The sequence below is a fragment of the Babylonia areolata genome, chromosome 9, assembly GCF_041734735.1.
Source record: "Babylonia areolata isolate BAREFJ2019XMU chromosome 9, ASM4173473v1, whole genome shotgun sequence".
NCBI classification, from domain to species: Eukaryota; Metazoa; Mollusca; class Gastropoda; order Neogastropoda; family Buccinidae; genus Babylonia; species Babylonia areolata.
In genome coordinates, this window is record NC_134884.1 from 41321186 (window position 1) to 41336453 (window position 15268).

Below are 15268 nucleotides of genomic sequence, written 5' to 3' on the forward strand. Positions count from 1 at the left end.
GTGCTGTTGAATGACACAGACAATGAATGACTAGTGCTGTTGAATGACACAGACAACGAATGACTAGTGCTGTTTAATGACACAGAAAATGAATGACTAGTGCTGTTGAATGACACAAAACACGAATGACTAGTGCTGTTGAATGACACAGAAAATGAATGACTAGTGCTGTTGAATGACACAGAAAACGAACGAATGACTAGTGCTGTTGAATGACACAGACAATGAATGACTAGTGCTGTTGAATGACACAGACAATGAATGACTAGTGCTGTTGAATGACACAGAAAATGAATGACTAGTGCTGTTTAATGACACAGAAAATGAATGACTAGTGCTGTTGAATGACACATAACACGAATGACTAGTGCTGTTGAATGACACAGAAAATGAATGACTAGTGCTGTTGAATGACACAGAAAATGAATGACTAGTGCTGTTGAATGACACAGACAATGAATGACTAGTGCTGTTGAATGACACAGACAATGAATGACTAGTGCTGTTGAATGACACAGAAAACGAATGACTAGTGCTGTTGAATAACACAGAAAATGAATGACTAGTGCTGTTTAATGACACAGAAAATGAATGACTAGTGCCGTTGAATGACACATAACACGAATGACTAGTGCTGTTGAATGACAAAGACAATGAATGACTAGTGCTGTTGAATGACACAGAAAATGAATGACTAGTGCTGTTTAATGACACAGAAAATGAATGACTAGTGCTGTTGAATGACACATAACACGAATGACTAGTGCTGTTGAATGACACAGACAACGAATGACTAGTGCTGTTTAATGACACAGACAATGAATGACTAGTGCTGTTGAATGACACAAGAAAATGAATGACTAGTGCTGTTGAATGACACAGAAAACGAATGACTAGTGCTGTTGAATGACACAGAACACGAATGACTAGTGCTGTTGAATGACACAGAAAATGAATGACTAGTGCTGTTGAATGACACAGACAATGAATGACTAGTGCTGTTGAATGACACAAAACACGAATGACTAGTGCTGTTGAATGACACAGAAAATGAATGACTAGTGCTGTTGAATGACACAGAAAACGAACGAATGACTAGTGCTGTTGAATGACACAGACAATGAATGACTAGTGCTGTTGAATGACACAGACAATGAATGACTAGTGCTGTTGAATGACACAGACAATGAATGACTAGTGCTGTTGAATGACACAGAAAATGAATGACTAGTGCTGTTTAATGACACAGAAAATGAATGACTAGTGCTGTTGAATGACACATAACACGAATGACTAGTGCTGTTGAATGACACAGAAAATGAATGACTAGTGCTGTTGAATGACACAGAAAATGAATGACTAGTGCTGTTGAATGACACAGACAACGAATGACTAGTGCTGTTGAATGACACAGAACATGAATGACTAGTGCTGTTGAATGACACAGACAATGAATGACTAGTGCTGTTGAATGACACAGACAACGAATGACTAGTGCTGTTGAATGACACAGAACACGAATGACTAGTGCTGTTGAATGACACAGAAAATGAATGACTAGTGCTGTTGAATGACACAGAAAATGAATGACTAGTGCCGTTGAATGACACATAACACGAATGACTAGTGCTGTTGAATGACAAAGACAATGAATGACTAGTGCTGTTGAATGACACAGAAAATGAATGACTAGTGCTGTTGAATGACACAGAACACGAATGACTAGTGCTGTTGAATGACTAGTGCTGTTGAATGACACAGAAAATGAATGACTAGTGCTGTTGAATGACACAGAAAATGAATGACTAGTGCTCTAATGACTGCTGTCAGGCGGCTCCACCCAGGTTGGCAGCCTGTTGTGCAACTGACTCCGCGTTTGTAAAGCGCTTAGAGTTTGGTTTCCGATCAAGGATAGGCGCTGTATAAGCACTCATATCATCATCATCATCATCATCATCATCATCATCATCATCATCATCAGCCTACTGGTCTGAAGCTATCCCACACAACGAACATGTTCCCACCAGAAAGTAACATTGGTACATTTCATTGTCAGTTTCAGTTTCAGTTTCAGTAGCTCAAGGAGGCGTCACTGCGTTCGGACAAACCCATATACGCTACACCACATCTGCCAAGCAGATGCCTGACCAGCAGCGTAACCCAACGCGCTTAGTCAGGCCTTGAGGGAAAAAAAAGTCTAATAATGAACAATGTAGTGGATTTCAAGTATCACCTGCATTCGTGTTATTCTGGTTTGAACGATTGTAGGGCGTATAAAACTGAACTCTGAATCAATGCACAATAGAACCTGAAATATGCTTTGGGGGGAAATGAAGAAGGTACGCGTGAGTTAGGACCACCAATACTGCAACCAGTTTGGTGTTAAGGACGCTGTTCCAGTGATAAGAAACTCTAGGGAGAGCTTGACAGTACAAGGTCTTCAGAGAAGAAGCACCCTCAGTCAAGTGTTTCGGCCCTTAACTCCTTACACTCTAAGGGGGCCGGGCCGCACCCAGGTCATGACTCCTGGATGCCCTTGTATTGCCGCCTTTTCTTCTTTTTTTCCCCTGGTCCTCAGCAGGTTCGAACCCGCGCCTCTAGGATGGTCGCCACTTCAGAACTGAGTCACCGTTTCTGGCAGACGTTTTAACCACTGAGCCATCGTACGCCTAGTTTGAGTTGGGAAATTTAATCCTTATGAAGTTTACTTTCATTCCTCCTCGACTAGATCCAGCTGGAACTCTTTTCTGCTGTTTCTGCCATTGCCTTGAGAGCCCGTGTCCTCTCTCTGCCAGAAATCGACAGCTGTTTCATGAGGCTGTGGGCAGATGCGCCAACAAACCCTCTTGCCTCTTGCACCAATCTGTATGGCGAGGACTTTGGCTTGGAAGCCAGATTCTCTCAGGCTGCTGGCTAGGCTAGCATACTTCTCGGTCTTGTAGATGTGGGCTTCCGCCATTCTGCTTTCGTATAGCACGTTGCCTTGGAGTGGAGTACTATGTCAGGTCTCATGCCGCTCTTGCTGATAATTTCTGGGTGTTTCTTCCCCTCTGGTAGGTCAACTGTGCATTCCCAATTTTCGACACCATCAAGCAGCCCACGTTTCCATGCTTTGGAAACTTTGGATGCTGTTCCTGGCCAGTCTTTATTGCCTTCTGCCGAGCGGAACTCTACTGGAACTTCTGGTGGGGTTGGTGCTTCTTGGACAGTGCTCACCACGTGTGCAATTTCAAATAGCACTTGGTTGTGCCTCCATGTGTACCGTCCTTGGCTCAACGCCGCTTTGCATGAGGTGGGGACATGCTCCACTGTTTGTTTGCCATGGCAAAGTGGGCACGCAGGGTCATCATTTCACCAAGTTTGTATTCGAGAGAAGGAGTTCGTACACAGACCTTAGGATGAAGCTGATCCTCAGAGGGGCCATGTTCCACATATTGCTCCAGCTGAAGTTCCTTTGGAGTGCATTTCCCCATGTTGTCCACTGCCCCTGCTGGCCTTGCATTAGAGTTTTCAAGAATGGAGCCATCAGTGTAAGTTTTGAAATTATCTGAATAATAACTGTCAAATTTGAGAACACACTGAACTTGCAAGTAGATAATTACATATATATATATATATATATATATATATATATATATATATATATATATATATATATATATATATATAAGATAGTCATTTTTGTTTGTGTGACCTAAACTGAACTGGGTTGATTCGTTTCCCATGCTGGGACAGGTGAGGGGGAAAGTTTAACAGTCAATTTCTTTTCTGTTTGTTTCTGAATTATGTATTATGTGAGAAGTGAATGTGTGTGTATAGATTGTTATTGAGTGAATTGATATGACCCGTTTTGCAAAGTCAACGTTTGATTTTGAATTGATTTTGTTTTCCGAGAAATTTCCATCCGTTGAAGTTTCTCAAAACGCGCGCGCGCGCCCCAGTGTGTGTGTGTGTGTGTGTGTGTGTGTGTGTGTGTGTGTGTGTGTGTGTCTGTCTGTCTGTCTGTCTGTCTGTCTGTCTGTGTCTGTGTGTGTCTGTGTCTGTACTTGTCATGGGATTAAATCCGGCGGGCCTGAAGCGTGTAAATATTAAGAAAAAAAATCATCCTTGTCGTTTCAGGTGGATTTTTTGTTTTGTTTTGTTTTCTTCTTCTTCCTTCTTCTTCTTCTTCTTTATTGGGTTGTTTTTTAAGTTCATAGGGAAAGGAGGAGAGGGGAAGAAAGGATCAGAGAGGCGGGTGGTGGTGGGTTGGGTGATTGTGTGATGTATTGACAGCAGTTACAATGTTTGGCCGGCTGACATACTCGCGAACGGGACAGAATACAGAATACTTTATTATCTCAACAAGAGAAATTCATATGTGGTGTAAAAAAATAAAAATAAAAAAAAAACCCAAGAAAATCACGGTCATTCAACATGTATATAGACAAACCATGTTAAGTTGTCAACCTAGGGCAAACCATCATTACAATCAATAATCACAGTGGACAACAACAACAACAGGAACCCAGCGTCGGGTTGTTTGCGTGTTGCTAAGCGTTCTGTCGTGTCTTTGACTTCGTGGCTGAAGAGTCGTTTTGTTGCGCATGCGTGCATATCTTACACTTGACATTTTTCTCTCCTCCTATAATAAACTGAATGTACGATGTTGAAAGAAAAAAAAAAGACTGATACATTTCCATTGTGAATAAGATGGAGCTTTTCATTCTTCATCAGCTGTTTATCTACATTTCTTCTGGTGTGTGTGTGTGTGTGTGTGTGTGTGTGTGTGTGTGTGTGTGTGTGTGTGTGTGTGTGTGTGTGTGCACGCACGCGTGTGTGCGTGTACGCTCACGTGCGTGCATGTGTGTGCGTTCGTGAGTGTGTGTGCCTGTGTGCGTGTGTATGTGTGTGTGTGTGTATGCATGTGTGTGTGTGTGTACGTGTGCGTGCGCGCGCGTGTATGTGTGTCAGTGTGTGTTCAGTTCATGAGCGTGTGTGTCAGCGTGTGTGTGACGGCGGGTATGTGTGAGTATACGGGTGCGCACGCGGGTACGTGTTTACGAGTAGAGACACTTCCTGGATTTCTGCTTTTTCCACGTATATTCAGCTGTATTCAAAACAAACCTTGCAGCCTCAATGCATGGCTTTTGAGACCGTACCTTTGGAAAAGAGTCCTGTCAACTTCTGGGCGGAACGACCTCTGCTTGTGTTGTTGCTGGAATGCCCTTCATGATCAAAGACATAGGGTCTGCGTGTGTGCGTGCGTGCGTGCGTGCGTGTGTGTGTATTTCTCTGTGTGTGTGTGTGTGTGTGTGTGTTAGGATGAAGTACAAGGCTGAGGGTGATCGGGTTGTGGTTATGGGAGGAGAGACGAAATGGTTAGGGATGGGGGAAGGTGAAGGACACGACTTTGGAGGTTGGGGATATGGCAGGAGGGGGGAAAGGGGGTGAGGAATGGGGGGGGGGGTGAAGTACAAGGCTGAGGGGGATTGGGGTGTGGACATGGCAGGAGGGGGGAAAGGGGGTTAGAAATGGGGGAAGGTGAAGGGCAATGGTTTTGGGGGGTGGGGTGGGGATAAGGAAGGAGGGGGAAGTGGTTAGGGATTGGGGAGGGGGGGGACAAGGATAAGGTGGGTGGGGGGGGATAGGGGAGGATGAGGTAGTGGTGGTGGGGCGCGAGGGGGGGGGCGGGGGGGGGGGGGCAAACCTGAAAAGAGGATACGGGACTGAATCCGATCTAGAACAGTCTCTTCCTTGTCTGGTGCACACACACACACACACACACACACACACACACACACACACACACACACACCAAATAAAACCCATAGATGATCCCACCTGACTGCACAGTGAATGCCGATGGCCGATGATTTGTGGCGACAGCCCTTTCCCAGCGTGCGATTTAACTAAAGCATTCCACCTCGCTCGGCCTATTCCGTGGTAAGCGAGCTATAAAGCAACAATGAATGTATGAACATACGTAAAAGAGGTTCGTGTTTATTAGCCATTAAGGGTCCAGAAATGGAAAGCGGGTTGTTTTCACTGTCTGTCTTCCGCTTTGTTTTAATTTGTTTTTGTTTTTGTTGTTGTTGGTTGTGATGTTTTTTGTGGGTTTTTTTGTTGGGGGGTGGGGGGAGGGTATGGGGGGGGGGGGAAGAGGAATGTCGTTTTGTTTTGTTTTTTGTTTGTTGTTGTTGTTGTTTTTTTGTTTGGTTTTTGTTTTGTTTTTTTTTGGGGGGGGGGAGGGGAGGTGAGTGTTGCAAGAGGACTTGTGGATTGTGACGTTTCGCAAGGTATTCTTGAGCAATAGCTGATAACATACCTGTTCGTTGGCGTCTCTTTGCTTGCTTGCTTGTTTGCTTGCTTGCTTGCTTGCTTGCTTGCATACCTGCCTGCTCGGCTGACTGGCCGGTTGACTTGCCTTGCTGATAAAGAACAAGATCTACCAAGGACGTGTGGGGGAGGCTGTCAGTCAATCTCTTCGTTAATACCAACCTATGTTTCATAGTTTATGCGTCCATGTCAGCCTCTAGCAGACATACTTTAGATGCTCGCGTGTCGTGGGGTGCGTGAGGCAGTCACAGCGCTCCGCTCTTCTCCGCGGTCCTCATCCAGTCAGCCGGTGATGGCCTGGAGGTAACGCGTCCGCCTACGAAGCGAGAGAATCTGAGCGCATTGTTTCGAATCACACCGGCAGTCGCCAGTATTTTCTCCCCCTCCACTAGACCTTGAGTGGTGGTCTGGGCGCTAGTCATTCGGATGAGACGATAAACCGAGGTCCGGTGTGCAGCTTGCATTTAACGCAAGTAAAAAAAAAATCCACGGCAACAAAAGGATTGTCCCCGGTAAAATTCTGTAGAAAAATCCATTTCGATAGGAAAACAAATAAAACTGCAGGCAGACAAAAAAAAAAAAAAAAGGGTGGCGCTGTGAGTGTAGCGACGTGCTCTCCCTGGGGAGAGCAGCCCGAATTTCACACAGTATCCAGTATCTCTTGTGACAACACCAAATACAACAGATCGTCTGTTGACATGTCTGAGCTCTCTCTCTCTCTCTCTCTCTCTCTCTCTTAGATTATTAGTTAGTTTTGGTTATATTATCAGTTTATTCTTTCTAAATTGTGTTGTTCATCCAACTCAAGATTTGGCTTTCATATGTGTGAGTGTGTGTACAACATATGCATCCATATGTATACAGGTCGATGGCCATACGTTAAATTATTTCTGAGTTCTGAGTTCTCTGTGTGTGTGTGTGTGTTTGTGTGTGTGTGTGCGCGCGCGCGCGCGCGCGTGTGTGTGTGTGTGTGTGTGTGTCACTGAACGATCAAAAAACAAAATATATGTTAATTACCTCTCGTCCAAAACGACAGAATATCACAACATCTGTCCTGTCTCTGTCAGTTCACAGCATGGTGTCGGAAGACAGAATTTTTTTTCTGAAAAGGTTAAGAAATATTGTTATACGTTTATCACTATATACTGTTAAATGGCAGGTTAAAAGGGCTTACAAAAAACATAGCATTCTATGATGAATTAAAAGATACGTATTCCAAACCGACACGCAAATTAGGATAAATTATTCCGGAATAAGAAACCTTGCTCAAACGTGATCATTATATATCAAATTCCTATATTGCGCGTATAATAGTTGAAACAAAATATTGAACAAATATATTAGGAAAATCCGGATTGTTTGGGCATGTTGATAATATGACCGCTCCAGGGTAGGTGGGCCTAACTGCGAACAGGGTGTAATTGCGAAGGGTTCGTGTTCCGCCCCACTTCGAAGAGTTCTCGCCACACACATTTCACAGTGTGACGTCTGTCTGTTTCGACCTCTTCCTGATACCTTTAACTCACTCAGTACGACCAGTCCTCTCTTCTCCTCTACACAGACCCCTCGGATGTCCAGTGGGTGTCTCAACGAACCTTTAGCTTCCGTCGTCAGAATTGTGGTATTCTTTGTCAACATTCACCTCTTCAGTATAAGAGCCTTCCGCTTGCAATATTTTGATGGTGGTAATTGGGGTGAAACGCTGTTAACGTCGTCTCTTTCGCCGTTCGTATGGAGAGAGTTAATGAATATCCGTTTCCAAGAACCAGTCAAACACCAGCTATTTCTGGCTATTTCCGCACCCTTTCTTCTCTTCGCGCTCCGCTGCCGACCAAATTCACAAACCTCCTTTCACGATCCTAAAATCAAGGGAAGCAAGCAAGACTTGAACTTTGAACAGTTTAAAATAGCTGGTTTGACTGTATATATATATATTGAATTGTGCATTACCAGACCGGGGGAAATTTAAGAAAGCATGCTGGTGACAGATCAGAAAGTCAGTTTTGTTGTGTGTGCGTGCGTGCGTGTGTGTGTGTGTGTGTGTGTGTGTGTGTGTGTGTGTACTGAACTGAAGTTGCCGATTCCACGCAGGCCTGGGGCTGTCTGATATCATCATCTTAGATGAACAGACAATAGTGGTGGTGTGTGTCCATCGAGATCGATGATGACCATCGTTGTCATCCAGCTGGGGGATCGGAAGAGGCTGGTGGTGGGGGAGGGGGGGGATGCTCATGAATCTATCTGTGAATGTGCAGATGGCTGAATAGTCCAATCTGCGCACGAAATGAACAGACAATAAATGAATAAACGAATGGCCTGGGGCCGTATTCAAGAAACCATCGTGCCTGTGGGGTAAAGGTGTACCTTCCTGCGGGCAAATCTACATGAAGGAAGACAAACCCCCCGAGGGTAAGCAGTATCCGGTATTCAGGAACACTTGAATCTACCCACGGGTCTTCAAACCCAAAGGTAAATTCACCCTTTACAAACTGCCATCATGGGTGACTGCCCCGAACAGGAGGTCAACGTGGCGGATGTTTTTGTTGCGTTGTTTTCGTTGACGGAAAACAGGCGTGCTTTGCGGAGAGACTGTTTTTTAGCGACTGGGAAAACCTGTTCTATAATTTCGATGACGTTGAGTATAATTGTCAACAAATTTCGTTCTTGATGAAGACATATTCGGGGCATTATACAAGAAGTGGAACACGAATTACTACGTGCAAATAGCTTTGGTGCTCTTCCACCACCTGTAGTTACCCTTTCTTTTTCTTCTTTTTTTTTCTTTTTTTTTTTTTGTGACAAAAGACTTTTTATTTTCAAAGGATGAGGGATCGTTGACCTGAAATATGTGGCGTGCTTTTCTTAAAACATTGAAATATGTAAGATATGAATACATATATATTTTTTTAAACATTTTTTTTTATTCCGTTTTGATAGGTTGACATTTTACAACAACAATAACAACAACATCTTAATGGACATTTATAAAGAAAAAAAACAACATGAATAGTCTGATAGACAGAAACACCCAAGCAGCTGGATTATACATAAGCTGGTTATCATCATGGAGTATTATCATTCATTTCTTAAGATCTTACACAAGCTGTCAAGGAATGCCAACTGTCAAGTAACTTAGAGTATGTACTTACCCTTTCTTAATTGTTTCGCCGCCATCGTGAACGAAAGGAAGGAACTGTAGTGCCATCAGAAGTAAAAGGGTACGTGCAGAAGGGAATGCCCGAGATTTATATATATATATATATATATATATATATAGACGATGGGTTAGCTGTTTGAGTGCACTTCGTGTGTCTCGAAAACGATGATAACTTAACCTGCAAGGTAAACTGTACCCGCGGGTCCGTACCATGAAGGGCAAAATTGCTCATTTCAGTTAACTGGTTGCCGATTTCGTGGAATGAACTGCCGACTGGAAAATTTTGAAAGCTCTTCCACACATTCGATAAATCGTTACCAATTTCGAGGAATAGGCAGTCATTTGCCTGTCACGTAAAATCGACAAAAAACACTGCCGATAACGCGAAATAGGCCATTCCGATAAATCGGCACGACTTAAAATTGAATTCTTTATGAGAATTCTCTTGAACCTGGGCTTCAGGTCTAAAAGGATGCATAAATGAATTCAGAGAATAATTCTACAAAGAAGGAAAAAGAAACGAATGACAATGAGAACAGTGAGAGGGTATGGAGAACGGTCAGAGATCGCTAGAACTCCCTCTTCAAACTGTCATTAGTTTTGCTCTGTTCTGGTGGATTTCAAAGTCAGGCAGAAAATCGAAATCCTGCTTGCGGGCGACGTAATACAAATGCTGGTGCTGGTATGATGGCTAAATCTGTTCACATCCTGGAATCCATGTATGTATTTGATTACACATTTACAGACCTATTTATCTAAGTTAGCGCGTTGGGCTACGCTGCTGGTCAGGCATCTGCTTGGCAGATGTGGCGTAGCGTATATGGATTAGTCCGAACGCAGTGACGCCTCCTTGAGCTACTGAAAACTGAAACTGAAACTTATCTAAGTTTTCTTATCGTTTTTTTTTCTTTTGCACTGCAATGTATCTGGATACGTGCATCAAAATGGCAAAATCTGCTTCCATCCTCCCAACCATTTATTCATTTTAACTCAAAAATAAATGAAGGGAAAGGTGGATATTGGCATTGCCATTTCTGTTCTTTATTGGAATCCACTGGTGTCCGTAATATGCAGTGATGTGACGCGACTGATTACTGATATCAGATTTCACACTCAGTCTTGAGCCAACACGAATGATAAAACGAAGCCAACTTTTTTTTCCAACATTTATTCAAACGTGGACAACAAACGGTCAAAACTATCTGTTACTGATCTCACATGTTTCATACTCAACACTCGTCACCCATACACCCTGTTTCGATCTGCTGTCGTTCAGAACACACGCTCTATTGGAAGAAAAGAAAAGAAAAAAACACTCGTGTTTCTAATTATTTCCTATTCATATTAAAATACCGCCGTTCAATGTTTCATATGTTCGGTGAGTTATGGAAACAAGAACATACCCAGCGTGCACACCCCTAAAAACGGAGTATGGCTGCCTACATGGCGGATAAATACACAAAACGGTCATACACGTAAAATGTTACATGTCTGTCTGAGGGTATGTGTGTGCGTGCCTGATATCCGATTGAATGACACAGGAAACGAAAGATGAGCAGCCGTCAGTCGGCTCTACCCAGGTAGACAGCCTGTTGTGTAAATGACCCCGAGTTTGTAGAGCGCTTAGAGCTTGGTCTCCGACCGAGGATAGGCGCTATATAAGTATCCATGTCATCACCATCCTCCTCCTCCATCTGTGTCTTCTGTATGTGGCTTATTCTATACAAGAGGATCTTGTCCAGTCTTGGAGGATTGCTGTTTTTGTCTCATTATTTTCTTCAGCTGTGTGTGGGTGCCAAGTGAAGGGTACAATTGTGGTTCGATTTTCCTCTTTTTTATGCTTTGACTTGTGTGTGTGTGTGTGTGTGTGTGTGTGTGTGTGTGTGTGTGTGTGTGTGTGTGTGTGTGTGTGTGTGTGCGTGTGTGTGTGGGTGTGTGCGCGCGTGTGTGTGTGTGTGTGTGTGTGTGTGTGTGTGTGTGTGTGTGTGTGCGCGTGTGTGTGTGTGTGTGTGTGTGTGTGCGTGTGTGTGTGTGTGCGTGTGTGTGTGTGGGTGTGTGCGCGCGCGTCTTCTTCATCGGTTTTCCAGCTGTACAGGTAGCGGAAATATCACTGATTTCAACTGTGTGTCTTTATCTTCATACCTCGTGTGATAATGATAATGAGAAGAAGAAGAAGACTAAAAAGAAGAATTATTATTATTATTATTATAACAATGAAATACAGGCTTATATAGCGCAGTACCCCCATCTCAGATGGGGCTCACCGTGCCTTACAATAAAACACACAAATCTAAGACTAAGTGTCGCAAAACATGTCCAAAGTCAACACAGCTTCACATATACATACGTAAGACTAAGTGACAAAAAAAAAAAAATGTTAATCGACACAGGCGCCATCACAGTCTCAAATCACACAGGTGCAAATCACGGGGGGGGGGGGGGGGGGAGCACATCACATTCACCATTGTCAAAAAATAAACAAACACCAGGGAACCAGGTATAACGAAAAACAAACCGAAATCATCACAGATGCATACAGATCAACACAAAGAGAACATGTAAAAAAAATAATAATAAATTATTTTTTAAAAACAGTACAAAGGAGAGGAATGAAACAAAAGGACACAGGATGGATGCAGACTCTCTCGCTGTTTCCTCGAACCACAAGCAGGATCACGTGGTGTAGTTCTGGACAAGTTATCACGTGGCAGTATGCAAAAACAACTCACAGCCCTAAAGTCAAACGACAGACTCTCTCGCTGTTTCCTCGAACCACAAGCAGGATCCCATGGTGTAGTTCTGGACAAGTTATCACGTGGCAGTATGCAAAAACAACTCACAGCTCTAAAGTCAACGACAGACTCTCTCGCTGTTTCCTCGAACCACAAGCAGGATCACGTGGTGTAGTTCTGGACAAGTTATCACGTGGCAGTATGCAAAAACAACTCACAGCCCTAAAGTCAAACGACAGACTCTCTCGCTGTTTCCTCGAACCACAAGCAGGATCACGTGGTGTAGTTCTGGACAAGTTATCACGTGGCAGTATGCAAAAACAACTCACAGCTCTAAAGTCAAACGACAGACTCTCTCGCTGTTTCCTCGAACCACAAGCAGGATCACGTGGTGTAGTTCTGGACAAGTTATCACGTGGCAGTATGCAAAAACAACTCACAGCTCTAAAGTCAAACGACAGACTCTCTCGCTGTTTCCTCGAACCACAAGCAGGATCCCATGGTGTAGCTCTGGAGAAGTTATCACGTGGCAGTATGCAAAAACAACTCACAGCCCTAAAGTCAAACGACAGACTCTCTCGCTGTTTCCTCGAACCACAAGCAGGATCACGTGGTGTAGTTCTGGACAAGTTATCACGTGGCAGTATGCAAAAACAACTCACAGCCCTAAAGTCAAACGAATCTGTTTGTCCCAGTGTCTTCTGTCTCACTGGAATTTCTGAAGTTTCTTTAGTTTGTCCATGGGGTTATGGAGTGTTGGAAGAACTATATGTGTGCGTATCAAGTTTTGAAGTTTCCTCCGTTCGCGCGTCTGTGTGTGTGTGTGTGTGTGTGTGTGTGTGTGTGTGTGTGCGTGCGTGTGTGCGTGTGTGTGTCTGTGCGTGTGTGTGTGTGTGTGTGTGTGTGCGTGAATGTGCGTGTGTGTGCGTGTGCGTGCATGCGTGCGTGTGTCTGTGCGTACGTGTGTGTGTGTGTGTTGATTGAACTTAGGTCTTCCATGAATGGTTAAGTCAAACGGGCAAATCTTAGCACGCAGTAATGGAATAACACATGCATTGCTTTGCTCTCGTTTGCCCATTCGTTCAAGAGTAACCACGAATATACACATAACCAGAAGGGAGGGGGAGGCAAAAGGCAAGAGAGCGTGGGGAGGCGGAGGTGGGGAGCGGACAAGAGATGAAGTAAGTGTCCACACATTTGTAAAAAATTAAAAAAAAAAAAAAAAAAAACACAACCTTTCCCACATGTCAAGGCTGTGAACTAAATATGACAGGATGTATATGATGAGAAGAGGACCAAGGACCTATAAACAAGATCCAGGTCTGTGGGATGGGAGAAAGTAATGGGAAATCAGAAAGCGTAAGGAGGGGGGCGGGGCGGGGAGTACAGAGGGAGGAGGGAGAGAGAGATAGCGGGTGGGGGCGGGGGGGGAGGGGGGGAGTGAGTGAAGGTGGCGAGTGGTTAGACTGAGAAACTGCATTGGCATAAATATCTGTTACTCCTTAGGGGAGGTAGTAGGGTAGTGTATAACATTGGTATTGGCTGTGGCTATTTTGTGGGGCCTCCACCCTCCTATTTCTGCTTTTTCCCCCTTTTTTCCCCTTTTTTTCTGTTCCTCACCTTTTAGAGTCTACTTTATCTTCTTTGTGTTTTTCACCGTTTGCCACAGGTATTTCTTCTTTATCTTCATATTAATCTTTCATAAGCATACACACACACACACACACACACACACACACACACACACACACACATACACACACACACACACAGACACACACACACACACACACACACTTCACTCATGCCTTTCCCTCATTTCCTACCGTCTGGTGCAGCCATTACCCCTTGCTGCGTGCATTCTAACAAAAGAAGTGCTGACGACTATGTGTACATTGGTCTGGGTTCAGCATTGCCGTGCTCTAGTAGCGTGCATAGGCCACTGCTCACATCTGTGGGGGTGGGGTGGGTATGTGTGTGGTTCTGTGTGGGGGTGGGGGTGTATGCACTTGTTTTTGTCTGTGAATTTGTGTGTGTGTGTGTGTGTGTGTGTGTGTGTGTGTGTGTGTGTGTATGTGTGTGTGTGTGTGTGTGTGTGTGTGTGTTATCATGCTGCTATGCCACAGGTACAAAATTTGTTGAAAATTAAATCTGTTGTCCCTGTTGACAGCACTGTACCATAAATCTTGCAGAATCTTATATAGAATTCTTGCAATCAAAACAAACAAAGTTGGGGAAGTGGGGGGGCTCTTATTTGTTTTGGGGGGTTTTTTGGGTTTTTTTTTTTCTTCTTTTCTTTTCTCAAGGCCTGACTTAGCGCGTTGGGTTACGCTGCTGGTCAGGCATTTGCTTGGCAGATGTGGTGTAGCATATATGGATTTAACCGAACGCAGTGACGCCTCCTTGAGCTACTGATACTGATACTGATACTGATACTCACATCTGCATCACCACAAAGAGGCCGGCACGTCACAGCGGCAAGCCCATCACCCTCACACACACACAGGAGGAGGCTGACACTGGGCAGGAGAAGCAAGCGAGGGCTGGGTCCTTCAAAGGACTTGTGAGAACTGCAGAGGAAACAATGGAGAGGACGAGGGTGCGGAGAGGAGAGTTTTTTTTAGGGGAATGAGGGTGGGGGGGCGGGAGGTGGGGGTGGAAAGTGAGATAGTCATCATAGTGTGGATGTGTAGATGACGCTTCACCACCAGGTACTTTACGCACGTGACACCCGTCCCTTGCTGTGGGTGCAAGGTTGTGTGACTGCTGCTGGTCGCACGGTTTCAACCAGTTATTTTAAGCTCACGGGGAGACTCGCGACCAATGGACATTGACACAACATGTTCGTAGGAATAACACAGGAATCTCTGTCATAAAAACATTCCACGATATATGTCGTCATCAAAGCATTCCATGATATATGTCGTCATCAAAGCATTCCATGATATATGTCGTTATCAAAGCATTCCATGATGTATGTCGTCATCAAAGCATTCCATGATATATGTCGTCATCAAAGCATTCCATGATATATGTCGTTATCAAAGCATTCCATGATGTA